Raw genomic sequence first — 8,337 nt, 5'->3', positions numbered from 1 at the left:
AAGTAGTAGAGTGCTCGCCTTGAGTGGAAGAGCACAGGGACAGCACCCAAGCCCAGAGTTCAAGTCCCATGACCAACAACAACAAAAAAAGAAAATAAGAAGTAACTGTAATACGAAAACTCCAAGTTCATAATCAATTTATACCTCCCTGGTGAAAGGAACTGCTAAACTATAACATTCTTGATTTCTAGCTCAAAATAGTAGAAATCATATTTTATCCTTTCACTCAACACTGCACTGCCTGGGGACCCCATCTCTGGTTAACACAGTCTTACTGAAAGAATGACCTGCCCAATTCCTGATGGAAACAGACTGCAGGTCTTTTGGAGCAATCGTTTCCACATTGTAGCTCACCTAAATTGTTTACCATTAGAAGTATTTTTATAGCTTTTTATACCCACCATTTTGAGAGAAATGTACTACTTTAAAATGTTATTAAAGAAAGACTGATATAAAATCACATTTGACCCCAGATAAATATTTTACCTTTCATATACCCAAAAATGCACTCTTACCTATCATTAATGTTAGGAACGAGAGGTTAAAAATCATAGACACCAAGACCTAAGTATGAATTAAAGACTCTCCAACTTGTGAATACAATTTGTTTAAAATGTCATCAATACTACTGCATTTTTAAGTCCCTATGATAATGATAATGATAAACTATTAGCACTTAAAAATAACTCATTTTCGTGGGAGTAGGACAAAAAGCACAAGGTTAATTCTAATCATTTTAAAAGACCTTTATTTCTACTAAAAGTTCACTCATAACTATAAAGATTCTAAAACTAACTGAAGTAGAGAGGAAATAATTTAACTGCATCATCTACATTCAATGGACTATTAATAGAAAACAAAATTATACTAATAATTAGCTTACTCAATTCACTTAATTCTTTTATTCTATTCCATTTACTTTCATAAAAACTGGGTTTTCATAAAATGAAGCATAAGAAAGTGTATGTACCCACTTACATTTTCAGATCTTAACAATATTTCAGAAATTTTAGCTCTACAGTCAATGAAATGAAATAATACTAAAATATTCAAAGGATTTTCAGAAATTGCAAGACTTGCTCTGAGATGTTATGTATATTTGAACAGATATTCAAAAAGCCTTATTTGTTAAAGTTGCCATAGTTACTCCCACAAAAGAGCCATTAGTAAAGATACCTGTGCATGTACAAAACACCTTCAAATGCATCCACAATCTGGACATAACACTTGCTTTTTGTTTGTTCGTTTTTGAAAGGAATATCTAACAAGCATATCCACAATACTTATTTTCAATGAATAAGATGGGATATTCAAACATAATATGGGTTGGATTATCTCTTATTGAGAATAGATATAATCTTGCAAAGAAAGTGATTTTCAACAGAAATCCAGAAAGAGTTTATCCAACTTGTGTTTCACAGGAATAACCAGAGAGTAATACCTGTTTGGTCAAGTCGGTCCAAATCACTCCATGAGTGTATCTTAAAAGTATAACCAATTTAAGAGGTCAAATACGTATTTTGTACTGACAATCATCTTATAGCAATAACTTACTAATTATGTCTGTATCTTCTTACCTAACATACAATAAGAGCTGAAAGTGGTCTCTTTTTCTAACTTAATATTGTAAATGATGTTATTATTAGACAAATAATATGTACAAAGGCTGGTTCCACTGAAATGACATGACAGAACACTGATAAATAAAAACATTGCAACACAGTTAGCTTTTTTCAGCCTCACCCTGTCCACATTGGCAAGCAACATTGCAACAGCACATGCACACATATACACATGCACACATGTTCACACATGTACACACACATATACATGCATGCTAAATTCAGGTTTATTGTACAAAAAAGTCCACATAAAATATTAGTGATTAGGACAAATGATGATATGCCTTATTACAAAATAATACATAAACCATTACCACGCATGTTACATTTTACCTGCCTCTCCACATGTGACCACTTAATTTATTTTTAATTAATTAATTACCTTATTAATTAATTAGTTTGGTTCTAATACTAGGGCTTGAAATCAGGCCCTGGCTTTGTCCCAGAATTTATTTTTTGTTTCAGTTTTCTCAAGGCTAGCATTTTACTGCTTGTACCACAGATCCATTTCTAGCTTTTGCTGGTTACTTTCAAATCAGAATCTAATGGACTGTTTTTTCTTGGTCTGCTTTCAAACATAAGCCATCAGTGTGGCTTCTACTTTTTCCTATATAGTTATCTAATGCACATACTTAGATGGTAATTTTAAAATGAGAGTATAGAGGCAAGATGTACAGTGATGATACTGTCCTGGCAGAAATTCAAGTTAGTAATGTAAATTTATTCTTAAAACCATACACAAAAAATACCATGATATAGTGTAAGAGAACTCACTATTGAACATATGAGCCTTAAGAGCTTTCTAATAGATCCATTATTTATTGGTACCCAACATTAGAAAAATGTATGATACATTGGTAAAATAGAAGTCCTTTGCATGACTACATACATTCCTTGTTTTTATAAGACACTTGCTTTCATCTAAAAAGTAGGCCTGTCTATTGTCTTCATGTGATTTTGATGATTGAAAGTGCTTAGTGAGAAGGTCAAAATGTATTAGTAGTCCTTCACTATCAATTCTCATTTTCTTCTTGGAGAATATAATGATCAAATCAATAGTTCAGAATCAGCAAGCAATACTTCAGAATCATGCTTCCAGTGCAAGTGGATCACCAGTAAGTAATCCTCAATACCAATTTCCACCAAGTTTTGTCACAGATACAATCTCCCTGCCTTCTCTAGCTGCTTTACTACCCTCTTATTCCTTCATTGTACAAGAAAAGTATGATTCAACGGATTTCAGTCAGATCTGTTACTAGAATTATCAAGGATTTATTTTATTGTCTGTAATTTGGTAAAGTTAGGTCTCTTTATGTAGTCTACTAAAAATGTATTTACTAATTTCAAGTAAATACATAAATTCAATTTCCATCTCTTTTAAAAAATAAAATTTTGTTTGCTCTACAAATTGATTAGAGGCATGGATTTTGTGGCTAGCTACGATATTACACATCTGTCTCTTTCTTTCTCTCTCCCTTTCATGGTTCTCATAGATAATATGATTGCTCCATAATTATCCTAATTTATTTTGCTTTTATATTTTTGGTTGTATCATTTCACTTTTTGCTCTGCCATTTCCCAAATCATTTATATAGAAGGCATTATTTCCTATTTTCTCATGCCTAGAATAAGCTGCACATGAAGACATCACTGGTCCTCATTTTCAGTGTGTACATGTGAATATGGAGGAATATCTTTCCTCTGCTCTCCATCAATTCCCTACTCTCCAGTTAGAATAATTTCGAATAGTAAAATTGGAAAAAGAGAAAATAAATCATGGTGAATAAACAGTTGCAGAAAATTCACCAGTTATTTCTTCCCAGTTCAACCAATGTGAACTATTAGGGAAATACATGGACACCTCATTCCCACTGGCACTCAAAGTCTCTGGTTAGGCAATTCTTAGGAATATGGGGAACAGGATGAAAAAGTAAGGAATGGTATCAATTGCAAGAAAAAAAAAATGGAGAAGAATCCAAGCAAATTTCTTCATTGGGCTGCCAAAATATTCAGCTTACTACAGTGCGGAGACTTCTTTCCCAAAAGACCACTTATGTGAATAGTAGGGATGATTATGAGTATACCCCTCTTCAAGAAGCCTACAGTGGACATTAGACATTGTCTGTGAGTTGGTGTCTCAAGCGGCACATGCAATAACTGTAGATGACTGGACACCCCTGAACAGTGCATATACATGGAATAATACCAGAGTGGCTTCTTTCTTACTTCATCATGATACAGATACCAATGCCCAAACTACAGGACTCTTTTTTTAATTTTTTTTTTTTTTTTTTTGGTCTGGTCCTGGGGCCTGAACTCTGAGCCTGGAAGCTGTCCCTCATCTCTTCAGCTCAAGGCTAGCGCTCTACCACTTGAGCCACAGCACCACTTCCCGCTTTTTTTTCTGCTTATGTGGTGCTGAGGAATCGAACCTAGGGCCTCATGTATGCAAGGCAAGCGCTCTACCACTGAGCCACTTTCCCAGCCCAAATATTTTTGTTTGTTTGATTTTTGTTGTTGTGGTGGTTTTTTTTTTTTTTTTTGGTCGGTCATAGGGCTTGAGCTCTGGGCTTGGGTGCTGTCCCTGTGCTCTTCAGCTCAAGGGGAGTGCTCTACTGCTTGAGCCACAGTACACTTCCCCAAACTAAAGGACTCTTGACAACCTTATATCTTGCTGTTGAGAATTGAGATAGCAAAGATACGCTGGATCGCCTTCTGTTGAACCATTATATAAATACAGGCCTGAAGAACAACATAGAAGAAACTGTATTTGATATTGCCAAAAGGATAAGTACGTATCACTACCTCTATGAAGTTGTGAAAGGCTGTACAAATTGTTCACCGAAGTCCTAATGGTCGGGTTAAGTTTCTTAAATTTCAAAAATGCAAGTCCATCTTTTGTGTCCTTACAAAATATTTTCACAATCAAAATAAGAGCAATATCTTTTTTTTTGGTCGGTCATGGGGCTTGAACTCTGGGCCTGGGAGCTATCCCTGTGCTGTTCAGCTCAAGGTGAGCCCTCTACCACTTGAGACACAGCTCCACTTCCAGTTTTCTAGTGGTTTAGAGATAAGAGTACCACAGACTTTCCTTCCCAGGCTCAGATCTCAGCCTCCTGTGTAGCTAGGATTATAGGCATGAACCACCAATGCCCGGAAGCACCAATATTTTACTGTAAAAATTCATGGATTCCGCGGAATTCTTCCAAGTGAATTGCCTGCGTTGGATGGAAAAATGTATTCAATAGTTTTTGTAAACATGTATAATGATTTCTTCAGAGTTTGTGATTTTTTAATAAGAAATAATTTTAATTTACCTGTTAAAATGAGTAGTACAGAAACTAAAATATTTCTGGTGCTTGTCTGAAAAAGTATATTTTAAAATATTCTATATTGTGTGTTTGCATAATGTTCATAATTTATTTTCTCCTAGATATACTTTGAGTTCTATATTATTTTATAATATATAGGTTCATTAATGTGTCCTTTCCGATTGCATTCCATATAGAAACAGTTTGATCCCTTTTTTTCTAGGTCTTAATATTATTTTTCTTTGGGATAAAATGACAATGTTGTCTAATTTGAAAAATTTTGTAAAGTTTATGCTATGTAAACGCCTTTCTGAGGGGAAGATTTAATACACTGATGTCAAACTAAATTTAATTATATGAATTGTGTGTATTTTTATACTTGTAATTTTGTAATCAACATTTTAATCACTTTTTTTCATTTCTTGCATCTGAAGAATGAAAAATATGGAATACTTTTCAAATTTTCATATTATCCTTGTGCAAGTGCCATGTTAATCTCTGTATTGTAATTTGAGTATACGTGCTGCTGAAGCATGTAGTATCCTCTAAATTTAATAGTTAATGATGGAATCTTTATACAGGCTTATATCTATGGGTGCCTACTTGTAACAAGGAAACCTTATTGTTTCTAACAATGCTATCGATCTTATTCCCCTAAAATTCTGTGAATAGTGGAAAAAATTATATTGATTAGTCGATTGCTCACATTTGCAAACTTTTTTTGTCAATGAGTATCTTAAGTCTTTTTATTTGGAATTTGATCATACTCTCAATTATTTATAGATAGGTCCAAAGGTGATGGCTTTTTCAAGTACTTATTTATCCAGCTTTGTGGACCTAATGGATTCAAATTAAGCGTTGCTTAAAAGCTACTTCTAAACTTCTTCAGCTGACATTTTCCCAAATGACGTGTTACTGGAACAAATGTCTACCTGAGCCTTTACCCTTCTTCCATGTGGGAACAGACCAACCAGAATACCTTACCCTGACACCAAATATTTTCTTACTAGAACAAAACTAATCTTGGTTACAAGAGATCATAGAGCGATGAACCGTTCAAACAGAACTGTTCAGACTAGAAGGTATTTTATCAAAATATAATTGTTTATTATACCTTCCATTTAAAAGTAGCTAAAGCCAAGAAGGTGAAAAAATTGTTCGTATGCATGATTATTTAATGTCCTGGCCTCTCTGTAAGTTCCTACCAGGAACTTACACTACTACCTTTTTATCACCAAATATTTTCATAGTTACAGGAGAAGTGCATATGTTTCTCCTCGTTATTAGGCATTAAATTGATAATGTTTTAATCACAGTGTTTCCACTTGCCTCCACGCTGTAAATCTACAAATGATAAAGCTTTAGGTCTAACTCTATCAAACACTGAAGTAGAGATAATGGAATAATACTTTAAAACAGAGTAACTACAGTAACTACAACAGAACAATACAAAACGTGTGTCTTTTAATCATATTATATAGTTATATATTTTATATTTATATGTGCTGATTTTATATTTCACACAATGAAATTTACTAGAATTAGTTGATAATTTGACAAATAAATTGATATTTACTTCAATAAATAGAATTGGAATATAAATATTTAGGTTTCAAATATATATTAGACTAGAAAAAGTATCAATGCAATCTTTTTAGTATAAACTTGTGATACATTATAACTGTCCTTGGTCTTCTGAATCCACATGATAAAAAAACAATACTTTCTTCTAATCTGTAATGGATTTTACTCTGCTGCTCTGTTTATTGTTTTAACTTGCTTGTCCCAAACTGTTTTTGTCCATATTTCTGAAGCATTCTTACTGATTATGCCCAAATTTTGCTAAGATATCTAAAAAATATTATTCTTCTACAGTACCCATGGGTCCTAGGATCCCAGGGCCCAGTTACCTACATCATCAGATAACAGGGGCAAGACTTTTCACCAAGGCCCATGCAACATATCAACACAAAGTAATTGAAGACCCATCTCAATTTCGCATTTCCTATATTTCAGGGCCCCAATTCCTTGAGATGCAGGAATTAGCAGTAAGCAATTGTGAAATGCAAGGCAACTTAAAATGAAGGATGAGATCACAAAATTTGAGAGAAAGTACTGTAATTCAAACATTCAACTTACAGATGACCAGCCCATACGAGTGAACAAGTTCACAAAGTGTCATAAGATTATTTTTAATACCCCTCACCTATGATTAACGAAAGATTTTATTACAACATAAGTGGGACAAAAAATAGTTCCTAGAAGGAGAACTATAATTGGTCTACCAAAGCCCGACAACTTGACTTAGAGGTCAAATGTAATTCAGAAAAACATTTGAAGCACTAAGGAGTGCTACAAAACACTGGGATTTCAGTACAACATGGTTCTGTGGTATAAAAATGTCACTCTCAAACCAATGATAATCTACATTTAATCTCCTGAAAGTATATTCCTTTTCAAATAAACTTTTTAAAATCACTTTCACAAAAATAACATTTGACAAGTTGATGATACTTAGTGACATTACAAGTTTTTCAAGTGTAGGGAGCAAGTTACAATAGAGTTGAATTATTTACACAGCACTAATGACAAACATGTTCAACCATTCATTAAAGTGTAGAAATAGTACCACCCACAATTTGTGTTTTTCAGTAAGGGCCTTTCAGAAATGTGTTAAATATGTCAGCCTCCTAAATTTCAAACCCAAATGTTAGCTAATAAATTTCATCATTTAATAAGGTACATTTTAAAAAAATCACAAATAGTTGCCTTATCATATGTTACTTTATGTTTTCCCTCTGTCTAACATAGTAAGAAATATGACTTTAAGTCTTGAATATGTGTACTCATCAGAGATATTACAAACCTAATATCTGTCTTCTATTTCTATCACATTCCTATCTAGGAATAAATTTATTTTTCTTCTTTTTCCAAAACTTATAGGTAGTAGAAAATATTATTGCATGTAAAATAAAAGAATCACACCATTGTACAAAGCCATTTATAAAAATTCATAATTAGGAATACATTCTAAGCCATTTTTTAACTTTCTTTTTGAATAAAGATTAATCTTCCAAACGGTTGAGAATAAAATCATGTTTAGGTGCTTCCCGTCTCCAGTCTTGCAAATTGTTGTTGCAGATGAATGAATTATGGAAATATAAGCTGACATCATTTCAAGAATATGCAGGATTGAAACTCCATGGAATGTATATAAATCTTTCAAAGTATTAATAGACAGTTTAACAGAATGACTATCAGGAAGTTGTAACCAAAGAGGAATTATAGTAAAGAAATAGAATGAATGAAAAATGAACAAGGGGCAAATACAGCTAGAATACTGAATGTATACACATGATGAAAGAAGTGGTAAATTGGAAATAAATCTTGGAGAAAGGGTTGGT

General features: G+C 33.2%; 1 pseudogene; it reads right to left on the bottom strand.

Moving 5' to 3' along the window:
• Positions 1-5,371: 5,371 nt before the first annotated feature.
• LOC122121533 lies at positions 5,372-5,468 on the bottom strand (annotated as a pseudogene).
• Positions 5,469-8,337: the final 2,869 nt, after the last annotated feature.

This window comes from Dipodomys spectabilis, unplaced genomic scaffold, assembly GCF_019054845.1.
Source record: "Dipodomys spectabilis isolate Male_0828 unplaced genomic scaffold, ASM1905484v1 ptg000189l, whole genome shotgun sequence".
Classification (NCBI taxonomy): domain Eukaryota; kingdom Metazoa; phylum Chordata; class Mammalia; order Rodentia; family Heteromyidae; genus Dipodomys; species Dipodomys spectabilis.
Note: the sequence above shows the minus strand (reverse complement) of the source record. Positions and strands in the feature narration are given on the sequence as shown.